Below are 13,096 nucleotides of genomic sequence, written 5' to 3'. Positions count from 1 at the left end.
TGTTTTTATAATCCAGTACTCCTTGATTAGTGCAGTAACCTTAAGTGGACTTTGTTTAAAAACATCTACACAGTGTTTAGCCAATCAGAATCACGTCCAACATTGCTTGGAGTCTACTGGGGCCAACACTCCTGCTCCTGACTCCTGTTCCCTCTCATTCTCAAATTGTGGGGAGGTGGGGAGTGGAGGGCTGACCTGGGGCGGAATCTTTCAGGTCCATAGCAGGTCTGCCCTGATGGCCTCCACTCCCCAAGGGATGCTGGAAATTTCAGCCCATAGGATATGGTATATCACAGAGAAAACTTCAATACAATATCAACAATGATAACATTTACTTTAAGAAGTTACATTCCGGCCAGGCGCGGTGGCTCACGCCTGTAATCCCAGCACTTTGGGAGGCCGAGGTGGGCGGATCACGAGGTCAGGAGATCGAGACCATCCTCGCTAACACGGTGAAACCCCGTCTCTACTAAAAAAATACAAAAAAATGAGCCAGGCATGGTGGTGCGGGCCTGTAGTCCCAGCTACTCGGGAGGCTGAGGCAGGAGAATGGCGTGAACCCAGGAGGCAGAGCTTGCAGTGAGCCAAGATTGTGCCACTGCACTCCAGCCTGGGCGACAGAGTGAGACTCCGTCTCAAAAAAAAAAAAAAAAAAAAAAGAAGTTACATTCCATAGACACCTTCTATCCAAGTGAAAATAAAAAGTGTGTAATTTGACATTCTAATTTAAAAGAAAACCAGAATATTATAAAATCTAAAACATTTTAAGTGAATATTACTTAAAAAACAATACTCCCTGACCAACATGACCCCGTCTCTACTAAAAAAATACAAAAAATTAGCCAGGCACGGTGGCAGGCGCCTGTAATCTCAGCTACTCGGGAGGCTGGGGCAGGAGAATCGCTTGAATCCGGGAAGCAGAGGTTGCAGTGAGCCGAGATCGCACCATTGCACTCCAGCCTGGGCAACAAGAGTGAGACTCTGTCTCAAAAAAAACAAAAACAAAAAACAAAACTCGGCTGGTTGCAGTGGCTCATGCCTGTAATCCCAGCACTTTGGGAGGCTGAGGTGGGCGGATCACCCTGAGGTCAGAAGTTCGAGACCAGCCTGGCCAACATGAGGAAACCTCGTCCCCAGTAAAAATACAAAAATTAGCCAGCTGTGGTGGCGCATGCCTGTAATCCCAGCTACTCAGGGGACTGAGGCAGGAGAATCGCTTGAACCCGGGAAGCGGAGGTTGCAGTGAGCCAAGATCACACCTCTGCACTCCAGCCTGGGCAACAGAGCGAGACTCCATCTCAAAAAAATAAAAATAAAAAATATATTTAAGAAAAAAAAAAAAGAAACAATACTCTATTGCTAAGAAATGGTAAACTGGCTAGGCACAGTGGTTCACACCTGTAATCCCAGCGCTTTGGGAGGCTGAGATGAGAGGAGCACTTGAGACCAGGAGTTCAAGACCAGCCTGGGCAACATAGTGAGACCGCATCTCTAAAAAAAATTTTCAGAATTAGCCAGGTGTGGTGGTACATGCTTGCAGTCTTAGCTACTCAGGAGGCTGAGGCAGGAGGATCACTTCGCCCAGGATTTTGAGGTTTACAGTGAGGTGTGATCATGCCACTGCACTCCAGTCTGGGTGACAAAGCAAGACCCTGTCTCTCTTAAAAAAAAAAAACAAAAAGCAAGCCGGGTGCAGTGGCTCATGCCTGTAATCCCAGCATTTTGGGAGGCCGAGGCAAGCAGATCACCTGAGGTCGGGAGTTTGAGACCAGCCTGACCAACATGCAGAAACCCTGTCTCTACTAAAAATACAAAATTAGCCGGACGTGGTGGTGCATGCCTGTAATCCCAACTACGTGGGAGGCTGAGGCAGGAGAATCACTTGAACCCAGGAGGTGGACGTTCCAGTGAGATGAGATTGCGCCACTGCACTGCAGTCTGGGCAACAAGAGCGAAACTCTGTCTCAAAAAAATTTTAAAAAAAAAAGCAAAATTTAATGGCTAGGTGGGGTGGCTCATGCCTGTAGTCCCAGCACTTTGGGACGCCCAGGTGAAGGATCGCTTGAGGCCAGGAGTTCAAGACCAGCCTAGGCAACACAGTGAGACCCTGCCTCTAAAAAAAAAATTTGTAAGTTAATTTGCTTGCAAATAGACTCTTGATTTTGCTTTTTTTTTTTTTTTTTTTGAGACAGAGTCTCGCTCTGTCACCAGGTTGGAGGGCAATGGCGTAATATCAGCTTACTGCAACCTCCACCTCCCGGGTTCAAGCTATTCTCCTGTCTCAGCCTTCCAAGTAGCTGGGACTACAGGCACACGCCACCATGCACGGCTAAATTTTTTTGGATTTTTAGTAGAGATGGGCTTTCACCATGTTGGCCAGGATGGTCTCGATCTCTTGGCCTCATGATCTGCCTGCCTCGGCCTCCCAAAGTGCTGGGATTATAGGCATGAGCCACTGTGCCCGGCCAGTTTTGCTTTTTAAAAGTCCCTAAACCTCTAGCCCAATATGTAAATTTAGGCTCATGTACCACTCTTTTTCCTGTACTAATCTAAAAAAACGATACTATGAGAATCAAGATAGGATCTTTTAGAGATAGAATTTACAGAGCTCTAGAACATTTCATAGAGATCCAAAAGAAAGCGGTCTTCCTTGTAACGCAGTCAGTAATGGTGTTTTGTTTTGAGACAGAGTCTTGCTCTTGTTGCCCAGGCTGGAGTGCAATGGCATGATCTCTGCTCACTACAACCTCCACCTCCCGGATTCAAATGATTCTCCTGTCTCAGTCTCCCTAGTAGCTGGGATTACAGGCACCCGCCACCACGCCTGGCTAATTTTTGTATTTTTGGTAGAGACAGTGTTTCACCATGTTGGCCAGGCTGGACTCGAACTCCTGACCTTGTGATCCGCCCGCCTCAGCCTCCCAAAGTGCTGGGATTACGGGCATCAGCCACCACGACCGGCCATAATGCAGTAATGTTTAAAAATCTTTGTAGTGGGCCAGGCTTGGTGGCTCACGCCTGTAATCCCATCACTTTGGGAGGCTGAGGCAGGCAGATTGCCTGAGGTCAGGAGTTCGAGACCATTCTGGCCAAGATGGTGAAATCCTGTCTCTACTAAAAATACAAAAAAAACTGGCCAGGCACGCCTGAGCGCGGTGGCTCACTCCTGTAATCCCAGCACTTTGGGAGGCCGAGGCAGGTGGATCACAAAGTCAGGAGTTCGAGACCAGCATGGCCAACATGGTAAAACCCCATCTTCACTAAAAATACAAAAAATTAGCCAGGCGTGGTGGTGCACGCCTGTAGTCCCAGCTACTCAGGAGGCTGAGACAGAAGAATCGCTTGAACCCGGGAGGCGGAGGTTGCAGTGAGCCAAGATTGCACCACTGTACTCCAGCCTGGGTGACAGAGTGAGACTCCGTCTCAGAAAAAAATTGGCCAGGCACGGTGGCTCACACCTGTAATCCCAGCACTTTCGGAGGCAGAGGCAGGCAGATCACAAGGTCAGGAGTTTGAGGTTAGCCTGACCAAAATGGTGAAACCCCATCTCTACTAAAAATACAAAAATAAGCCAGGCGTGGTGGTGCGCACCTGTAATCCCAGCTACTCAGGAGGCTGAGGCAGGAGAATCGCTTGAACCCAGGAGGCAGAGGTTGCAGTGAGCCAAGATCCCACCACTGCACTCCAACCTGGGCAACAGAGTGAGACTCCATCTAAAAATATATATATATATACAAAAAAATTAGCCGGGCTTGGTGGCATGAGGCTGAGGCAGGGGAATTGCTTGAACTAAGGAGGTGGAGGTTGCAGTGAGCCAAGATTGCACCACTGCACTCCAGCCTGGGCGACAGGGCAAGACTGTCTCAAAAACAAAAAAACCTTGTAGCTCAATGTGTCTCTTACGTAATTTACAGATAAGTAAAATGCTATCATATCAAGATTTCCTGCATAATGAAATACAATTTAACTCCAGGTAGAGTCACTAGGGGATGGTTCCAGGACAGAGACTCCACAATGACTAAAAATGATACCCTTCTGGCTGGGCACAGTGGCTCATGCCTGTAATCCCAGCACTTTGGGAGGCTGAGGCAGGCTGATCACCTGACGTCAGGGGTTTGAGACCAGCCTGGCCAACATGGTGAAACCCAGTCTCTACTAAAAATACAAAACAATCAGCTGGGCATGGTGGCAGGCGCCTGTAATCTCAGCTACTTGGGAGGCTGAGACAGGAGAATTGCTTGAACCTGGGAGGCAGAGGTTGCAGCAAGCCAAGATCACGCCACTGCACTCCAGCCTGGGGGACAAAGCGAGACTCTGTCTCAAAAATAAAACAAAATAAAATAAATGATATCCTTCTTCCAAAATGGTCAGAAATAGGTTTAACACATACCTCTTGTTTTACAGTACAGCTGAGCATCAGATCCACCACTGCTCTGTGCACGGCTAAATCAACTTACCTTATAAAAGCAATGACAGTCTCAGATTTTGTAGGCTTTTGAACTGGAGCTGAATTCTCTCCTTGCTATTCCTCATCACGAGGCTGGGCCTCCTCCTGAGAAGTACAACGCTGAGTCAATACAGTGGAGGCCCCATAGGGAAAGAAAGTTGCTCCAACCATCATTTACTAGCTCTAACAAGGACAAATTTTGTTAGTGGCATGAAGGGCACATACTGGACAAAATGGCCTTACAAATCAGGACTTACCATGACCCATTCTAGGCCCATTAAATTGTGAGCTATCCTACACCAGCACCTGTAGAAGTGCTGAAGTCTTCTGACATCATCTAAGAAGATGTCAAGGTAAAGAAAGCCTTGTAAGCCTGAAAAGCATTTTCTGGAAGCCCAGAGCAAAACCTACTTCCACTTTGAGTTCTAATCCCATAATAATTATGATAATCTAACATAAAGAAGCTATAATACTCTTCAAGATTGGGAAAATAACAATAACTCAAAGTTGAATACCATTTTTACAGTTCACAACATACTTCCATAGACTTTACCCCATTTAATCCAGGCAACTATCCAGTGAGGTAGGAATTATCTTTCCAGAGAAGAAAACTGAAGCACAGGTTATACAACCTGCCCAAGATCCCATAGCTGCCTCAGGGCAGATGGAAATCAGCATTGAAGCATGCTGACTCCAAAACCCTCCATGCTTATACTAGGCTAATTTTCTTATTTCCAGGATATTATGCTGTTGCCTAAATGTACTACGGTTCATTCCTTGAGACATATTATACTGTTATCTTCAAAGGCTGAAAGGGGCAAGAAAGGTCCAACAGCTAATAAAACTTGTGTGTGGTTTTTGTTTTGTTTTGTTTTGAGAAGGAGTTTCGCTCTTGTTGCCCAGGCTGGGGTGCAATGGCGCGATCTTGGCTCACTGCAACCTCGGCCTCCTGGGTTCAAGCAATTCTCTTGCCTCAGCCTCCCAAGTAGCTAGGGTTACAGGCGCACGCCACCATGCCCGGCTAATTTTTGTATTTTTAGTAGAAACGAGGTCTAGCCATGTTGGCCAGGCTGGTCTCAAACTTCTGACCTCAGGTGATCCACCCGCCTCGGCCTCCCAAAGTGCTGGGATTACAGGCGTGAGACACCGCTCCCGGCCCTAATAAAACTTTGTATCACAGCTACATAAATTAAAACACTTGAAGAGCAACTATCTTTTAGGGATAAAGAGCCAACACCGGTAGAAAACGCAGCAAAGGATGTAGTTTCTGCACATCGCCTTAAATCTCTAAGATTTAAGTGTAAATTACAAGATGTAGTTAAAACCCACAATGACAGTGGGGTTACCACCTTGCAAGAAACTTCAAGGGAAATCACCAGACAACGTCTCATTTCACTCTGGCCCATAAGCTGCAACTAAAACCAGGTTGAAAGCCTGTAAGTGGCCTTCTGCAGTCTACCTGCTAGTGTATGGCAAACCCTCATGGAGTGGGGTTGTAAAGTGAAACAGCCTCTGCCTTGAAAAATCACAATTCAAGTGACCAATGTTGCTACACAACGACTAGATATGCCATATCCCTGGCTTAGGGTTTCTGAGGACCCCTGGGACTCCAGTTCACTGCAAACAAAGGACCCAACATGCATTTGGTCTTCCCCTGCTAAATGGGACAAGTTACCACCAGCAAACAAAGAATACCTCACCCCTTGGCCTCCCCCAGTGACAAGGTCGGTGCAAAAGGGGGCAAACTAGGGGGGCCAGAAGGCACCGGGCCTCCCTCTGGACGAACGGTCCGGGCAGCACCGGGAAGGAGGAGAAGTAGACAAAGGTCTCGGGGCACTCAGGAGGCTTCCTCCAGGCCCTGCCTGGGGAAACGGCGCATCCCCTGAGGCGAAGGCGTCGTTGCGCCAATGAAGCGGCCTCTCCCACGGCCTCCGCGGAGCCCCTGGCTGCGAGGCCCGCCCCGGCGGACCGGTCTGGCCCCCGCCCCCGCCCGGGCTCCATGGCAACGGCAGGCCGAGGCCTGGCTGCCCACGGATCGGCCGGGCCGGCTTCCCGGGCAGGCCTAGGATGCCCGGCCTGCTCCTCGGGCCCGCCGGCGTCTCCGCCCCACTCTCCGCCAGGCTGGCGGTCGGACCGGGCCCCCTCCTCACGACGACCACCCCCGGCCGCGGCAGGCTCCTCAAGAGGGCACGAAAGGGGAGAATAAAAAGCCCAATTCACCTGTTGTTACAGATGTGAAACAAGCCTCTGTGCACCGCGCATGAGCCGCGGCTCCCCCAACCACGGCTGGACTACAACTCCCAGCAGCGGCGGCGCGGCCCCTTCCGAGTCCCGTGGCGGAAGTCCCGCCGCCGGCCCGGCGTTCCCCACCCGGCGTCACGGAGCCCGCCTGCGGCGCACGGCTCCGCTCCCCCGCGGGCCTCGAGCCCGGCCCCACCTGGGACTCGGCGTAGCCGCTCGGGGCACCCAGCGCCCGGGATGCCCCAGCACCCGGCCCAATGGGGCGCGGCGGCGGTGCAGGCGGGACTTCCGGCGGAGTCGCGAAGGGGACGGGTTGGCGCCGGCTGCTCTGGGGTCGCAGAGCGAGCGGGTTTGGGTGGCGGGGTCGGGCGTCAAGTTGCTGCCTTTCTCGGCGACTTAGCTGCCTGCAGTGTGAAAGCGGGAAGGGTCTTCTCGCCCTCTGCGAGCCACCCGCGCCTCCTGATGCGAATAAACAGCCCGGGTCATGGCTGAGCGGGGAACGGTTTCCAGCTCGGGCTCCGGGATTCTACCCGCCTTCCCCGCCACAGCTCGTAGCCACGCCTCTTCTCTTCCCCATCTCCCGTCTAATCTGTTTTTTTAGGGAGGTGAGCATTTTTGTCTTGTCTCCCCAGTTTGCAGGGAAGATGAAATCAACGTGTTGGTTCGTTGATTTCGTAAACTGTACAACGTTAGGCAAAGGACAAGGTGGCACTTGCTGGTCGCGGGGAGAGTGCCAGTCATAGTTGCTGGAAATCTGGAGGTCCCGCCCGGCCACATCACCTCTTAGGAATGAGAAAGGGGATTGTCCCAATTACACGCTGTAGTCCTCTAGATAAGGTTCAATATAGGTTCAGTGGAATTCAGCTTCAAAAGGAAACAACGCAGTGGCGTAGCTCTGAAGCTGGGTCAGGATTTTACAGAGTATGGTTTTAAGATGTGGCCTTTAGGCCAGGCGTGGTGGCTCACGCCTGTAATCCCAGCACTTTGGGAGGCCAAGGCGGGTGGCTCACCTGAGGTCAGGAGTTCAAAACCAGCCTGGCCAACATGGTGAAACCCCGTCTCAACTAAAAATGCAAAAAAATTAGCTGGGCGTGGTGGCGGGCGCATATAATCCTAGCTACTTCGGGAGGCTGAGGCAGGAGAATCACTTGAACCCGGGAGGCGGATGTTGCAGTGAGCCGAGATCGTGTCATTGAACTCCAGCCTGGGCGACAAGAATGAAACTTAAAAAAAAAAAAAGATGTGACCTATGAGGCTGTATGAAGAATTAGTGCCATATCCCGTCACTTTTGTGTGCAAACAGTTCAACATGTATCTCTTTTCTTTCTCTCTACATTGGCTAGAAGACCGGGGTGTGGGGGTGGAACATCATTTATTCATTCAAATAATTAGTGCATCTGAACAGGGCATGGTGCTGTGTTGTGTGAAGAATAGAGAGATCCCTGCACGGACATCTGAGTGCTCTGTGTATCAGTTGCTAAGCTGGTGTGGAGGCTACAAAGGCCCTGCCTCAAGGGACTTAGAGCCTAGTAGAGAAGATGACAACATTGTGTGAAGGAAATGGAAAGTGGTAAATGCTGGAAAGGAGGTATTAGGTACTCCAAGAGTTCAGAGAAAGGAGTGGTTACTCCTGAATGGCAAAATGAAAGGAACGTGAACAAAGACGTACGAGTGGAACAAGGGGCAAATCCTAGGAATATTCAGTAGTTCAGTGTGACCACAGGGTTGGATGTGTGTGCAAGCTTTACAGGAAATAGAACTGAAAAACTGTTGGGGAGTGCCATACTAAGGAATTTTTACTTTTTTTGGTAAGACATTTAAAAAATTATTAGGAGAGTAAAATACTGCACTTTTTTGTTGTTGTTGAGACAGAGTCTCTACTCAGTCACCCAGGCTGGAGTGCAGTGGCGTGGTTGCGGCTCACTGCAACCTCTACCTCCCACGTTCAAGCGATTCTCCTGCCTCAGCCTCCCAAGTAGCTGGAATTACAGGTGTGCACTAACCATGCCCAGCTCATTTTTGTATTTTTACTAGGGATGGTTTCACCATGTTGGCCAGGCTGGCCTCGAACTCTTGGCCTCAAGTGGTCCACACACTTTGGCCTCCCAAAGTGTTGGGATTACAGGCGTGAGCCACCACGCTGGGCCAATACTGTAATTTAGAAAGCTTCCTCTGGAAGTGAAAGGGTTGAAACAGCTGGGAAAATAGAAACTAGCATGCTAATTAGATCCCGAGAGAGAATGAAAGATTTAACTCAACAGTGAGAAAAGCAAGAAAGAAAAAAAAGGGGGGGTGACTGTTGAGCAGCAGACTGCGCCCAGGCCACAAGTGTGTGGAGAGATGACTTTGAGATCTGTACCATAGTGACTGAAAGGATTATGTACTATTAACATAATTAAGGGACACAAGAGTTGGAAAAGATGATGGATTCAGCTTCACTCAGATTATGTTTGCAATGTTGTTGGGAAAGTTAAGTGATAAAGTCGTGGTCCCTGCTCCAAAGAAAGTTATAGTCTGGTAGAGAGGATGAGAATAGCATGCAAATGTCTTTTTTTTGTTGGTTTTTTTTTTTGAGACAGGGTCTCACTCTGTCACCCAGGCTGGAGTGCAGTGGCACCATCATGGCTTATCACAGCCTTAACCTCCCAGGCTCAATTAATCCTCCCTCCTCAGTTTCCTGAGTAGCTGGGACTACAGGCACATGCCACCACGCCCAGATAATTTTTTATTTTTTGTAGAGAAAAGGTCTTACTATGATACCCTAGGTTGACCTCAAACTCCTGGCCTCAAGCGATCCTCCCACTTTAGCCTCCCAAACTCCTGAGATTACAGATGTGACCCACTATGCCCAGCCACAAATAAATCAAGACCTAAGGCCAGGTGTGGTGGCTCATGCCTGTAATCCCAGCACTTTGGAGGCCCAGGCAGGCGGGTCACCTGAGGTCGGGAGTTCAAGACCAGCCTGACCAACATGGAGAAACCCTGTCTCTACTAAAAATACACAATTAATCGGGCATGGTGGCGCATGCCTGTAATCCCAGTTACTCGGGAGGCTGAGGCAGGAGAATCGCTTGAACCCAAGAGGCGGAGGTTGCAGTGAGCCAAGATCACGCCATTGCACTCAGCCTGGGCAACAAGTGCGAAACTCCATCTCAAAAAAAAAAAAAAAAAAAAAAAACGAAGAAAACAAAAATTCAAGACCAAGTGAATGCACTCCAAAAGAGGCTCCTGTAGGCCAGTAGGGGGCAAAATACTTGAATAGACATCTCCCACAGGCACAGTGGCTCAAGCCTGAAATCCCAGCCCTTCAGGAGGCTGAGATGGGCAGGTCAGTTGAGCCCAGGAATTTGAGATCAGCCTGGGCAACAAGGCGAGACTCCTCTCTACAAAAATACTAAAAGTAGCTGGGTTTGGTGACATGCGCCTGTAGTCCCAGCTGCTCAGGAGGATAACATGGGAGGATCGGCCAGACGTGGTAGCTCATGCCTGTAATCCCAGCACTTTGGGAAGCCAAGGCAGGCGAATCACAAGATCAGGAGTTCGAGACCAGCCTGACCAACATGGTGAAACCCTGTCTCTACTAAAATACAAAAATTAGCCGGGCGTGGTGGCACATGCCTGTAATCCCAGCTGTTCAGGAGGCTGAGGCAGGAGAATCGCTTGAACCTGCGAGGTAGAGTTTGCAGTGAGCCGAGATCACGCCATTGCACTCTAACCTGGGCAACAGAGCGAGACTCCATCTCAAAAAAAGAAAAAAAAAAAAGCTGGGAGGATCAATTGAACCGGGAAGATGAAGGTTGCAGTGAGCTGAGATCACACCACCGCACTCCAGAATGGGCGACAGAGTGAGACCCTGTCTCATAAAAAAAAAAAAAAAAAGGCCAGGCGCGGTAGCTCACACCTGTAATCTCAGCACTTTGGGAGGCCGAGGTGGGTGGATCACCTGAGGTCAGGAGTTTGAGACCAGCCTGGCCAACGGGGAAATCCCGAACTCTACTAAAAATACGAAAATAAGCCGGGCGTGGTGGCTAATGCTCGTAATCCCAGCTACTCGAGAAGCTGAGGCAGGAGAATCACTGGAACCTGGGAGGCAGAGGTTACAGTAAGCTGATATCGCAACACTGCACTCCAGCCTGGGTGACAGAGTGAGACTACGTCTCAAAAAAAAAAAAAAAAAAGGAAAGGAAGAAAATTTTTGCCCAGAGCAGTAGTTCATGCCTGTAATCCCAGCCTTTGGGAGGCTGAGTCCTGCAGATTGCTTGAGCCCAGGAGTTTGAGACCAGTCTGAGCAACAATGGTAAGACCCCATCTATACAAAAAATTGAAAAAATTTATCCAGGCATTGTGGTACATACCTGTAGTCTCAGCTACTCAGGAAGCTGAGGTAGGAAAATTGCCTGAGCCCAGGAGGTCGAGGCTGCAGTAAACTGTGATCCTGCCATTGCACTCCGGCCTGGGTGACAAAGCAAGACAGCCACCTTTAACTCTGTCTTTAACATGGCTGTTTTTCTGTGTGTGCAAAGAGAAGGGTCTCTGGTGACCCTTCCCCTACTTATAAAGACACAGTCCTATCTGATTGGGGGCCTGCCCTTATGTCCACATGTAACCTTAACTACCTCTCTAAAGGCCCTATTTCCAAATGCAGTCACAGTTGAGGGTTAGGGCTTCAGTATATGAATTTTGAAGGACACAATTCAGTCCGTGACATCAATTTAATGAAATAATATGCAGCAATCAAAAAGAATGAGTTAGGACAGGTGTGGTGGCTCACGCTTGGAATCCCGGCACTGGGAGGCTGAGGCGGGCGGATCACTTAAGGTCAAGAAGAGTTCGAGACCAGCCTGGCCAACGTGGTGAAACCCCATCTCTACTAAAAATATAAAAATTAGCTGGGCGTGGTGGTGGGCGCCTGTAATCCCAGCTGCTTGGGAGGCTGAGGCAGGAGAATTGCTTGAACCCAGGAGGCGGAGGTTGCTACGAGCGGAGATTACGCCACTGCACTCCAACTTGGGTGACAGAGTGAGACTGTCTCAAAAAAAAAAAAAAAAAAGAACAAGTTAGATCAAATGTACAGACATGGAAAAATTTGAAGGAAATATTGGGTTTTTTTTGTTTGGATTTTTTGAAACAGTGTCTTGCTCCATCGTCCAGACTAGAATGCAGCGGCGCAATCATAGATCACTGCAGCCTCAAGCTCCTGGGCTAAAGTAGTCCTCCCACTTCAGTAATCAGAATAGCTAGGACTACAGGCAGGTGCCACCAAGCCTGGCTTTTTTTTTTTTTTTTTTTTTTTTAAGATGGAGTCTCCCTCTGTCACCCAGGCTGGAATGCAGTGGTGCGATCTCGGCTCACTGCAACTTCTGCCTCCCAGGTTCAAGTGATTCTCCTGCTTCAACCTCCTGAGTAGCTGGGATTACAGGCGCCCGCCACCATGCCCAGCTAATTTTTGTATTTTTAGTAGAGACAGGGTTTCACCATGTTGGCCAGGCTAGTCTTAAACTCCTGACCCTAACTATCTGCCCACCACGGTCTCCCAAAGTGCTGAGATTACAGGCGTGAGTCACCGCACCCAGCATTTTTTTTTTCTTTTGAGAGAAGGTCTCTCTCTGTCATCCACGCTGGAATGCAGTGGTGGGATCTCAGCTCACTGCAACCTTGACCTCCTGGGCTCAAGCAGTCCTCTCACCTCAGCCTCCGGAGTAGTAGAGACTATGGGCATGCACCAGGTCTGGCTAATTTTTGTATTTTTTGTAGAGATGGGTTTTACCATGTTGTCCTGGCTTCTCCTTTTGCTGTGATTACGGTTTTGTTTTGTTTTGTTTTGTCTCTGACCCAGGAGTCTTGTTTCTACCAGCATGGAAGAAATAGTAGCAGGCTCACTAACAGCTTGTAAGTAGGGTAAAATTCCAGACCTGCATCTACACAGTTCCTCACAGTATAATGAACACCCGTATTACCCATCACCCAGCTTCAGGGATTATCAACTGAAGGCCAACCTTGCCTTATCTATAGGTCCCCATGCCCTAATGCCCAACAGATTTTAAAAAATCATACCACTTCATCTGTAAATATAACAGGGTGCATCTCTACAAGATTCCTACTTTTTCAGCATAACCATAAAACCAATATCATACCTTCAAAAGCTAGTAAATCCTTAGTATTATTGCAAAATTCCTAGCAATAGTAACAATAGATAAATTCTTTTTTTTTTTTCTTTTTGAGACAGAGTCTTGCTCTATCGCCCAGGCTGGAGTGCAGTGGTGTGATCTCGGCTCACTGCAAGCCCCGCCTCCCTGGTTCACGCCATTCTCCTGCCTCAGCCTCCTGAGTAGCTGGGATTACAGGCGCCCCCCCCCCCTCCACCGCGCCCGGCTAATTTTCTTTTTGTATTTTTAGTAGAGACGGGGT

The 13,096-nt window shown here is 49.1% G+C and overlaps 1 protein-coding gene across 6 annotated transcripts in view; it reads right to left on the bottom strand.

The window, feature by feature from the left end:
- Window positions 1–7,092, bottom strand: part of DHX30 (DExH-box helicase 30) — a 47,708-nt gene extending 40,616 nt beyond the window's left edge. For 4 of the 6 annotated variants that reach the window (XM_055109820.2, XM_034956337.3, XM_055109822.2 and 1 more), the window contains exons 1-2: window positions 6,668–7,092; window positions 4,458–4,552 (exon numbers count right to left, since the gene is read on the bottom strand). The gene's annotated coding sequence lies outside the window, so the exon portion shown is untranslated. Of the gene's footprint in view, window positions 1–4,457; window positions 4,553–6,147; window positions 6,429–6,667 lie in introns of those variants that run through there. The other 2 variants (XM_055109821.1, XM_034956339.2) reach the window with 1 other exon arrangement.
- Between the last annotated feature and the right edge of the window lie 6,004 nt (window positions 7,093–13,096).

Source organism: Pan paniscus, chromosome 2, assembly GCF_029289425.2.
Source record: "Pan paniscus chromosome 2, NHGRI_mPanPan1-v2.0_pri, whole genome shotgun sequence".
Taxonomy (NCBI): Eukaryota; Metazoa; Chordata; class Mammalia; order Primates; family Hominidae; genus Pan; species Pan paniscus.
This window is presented reverse-complemented; position numbering and strand designations above follow the sequence as displayed.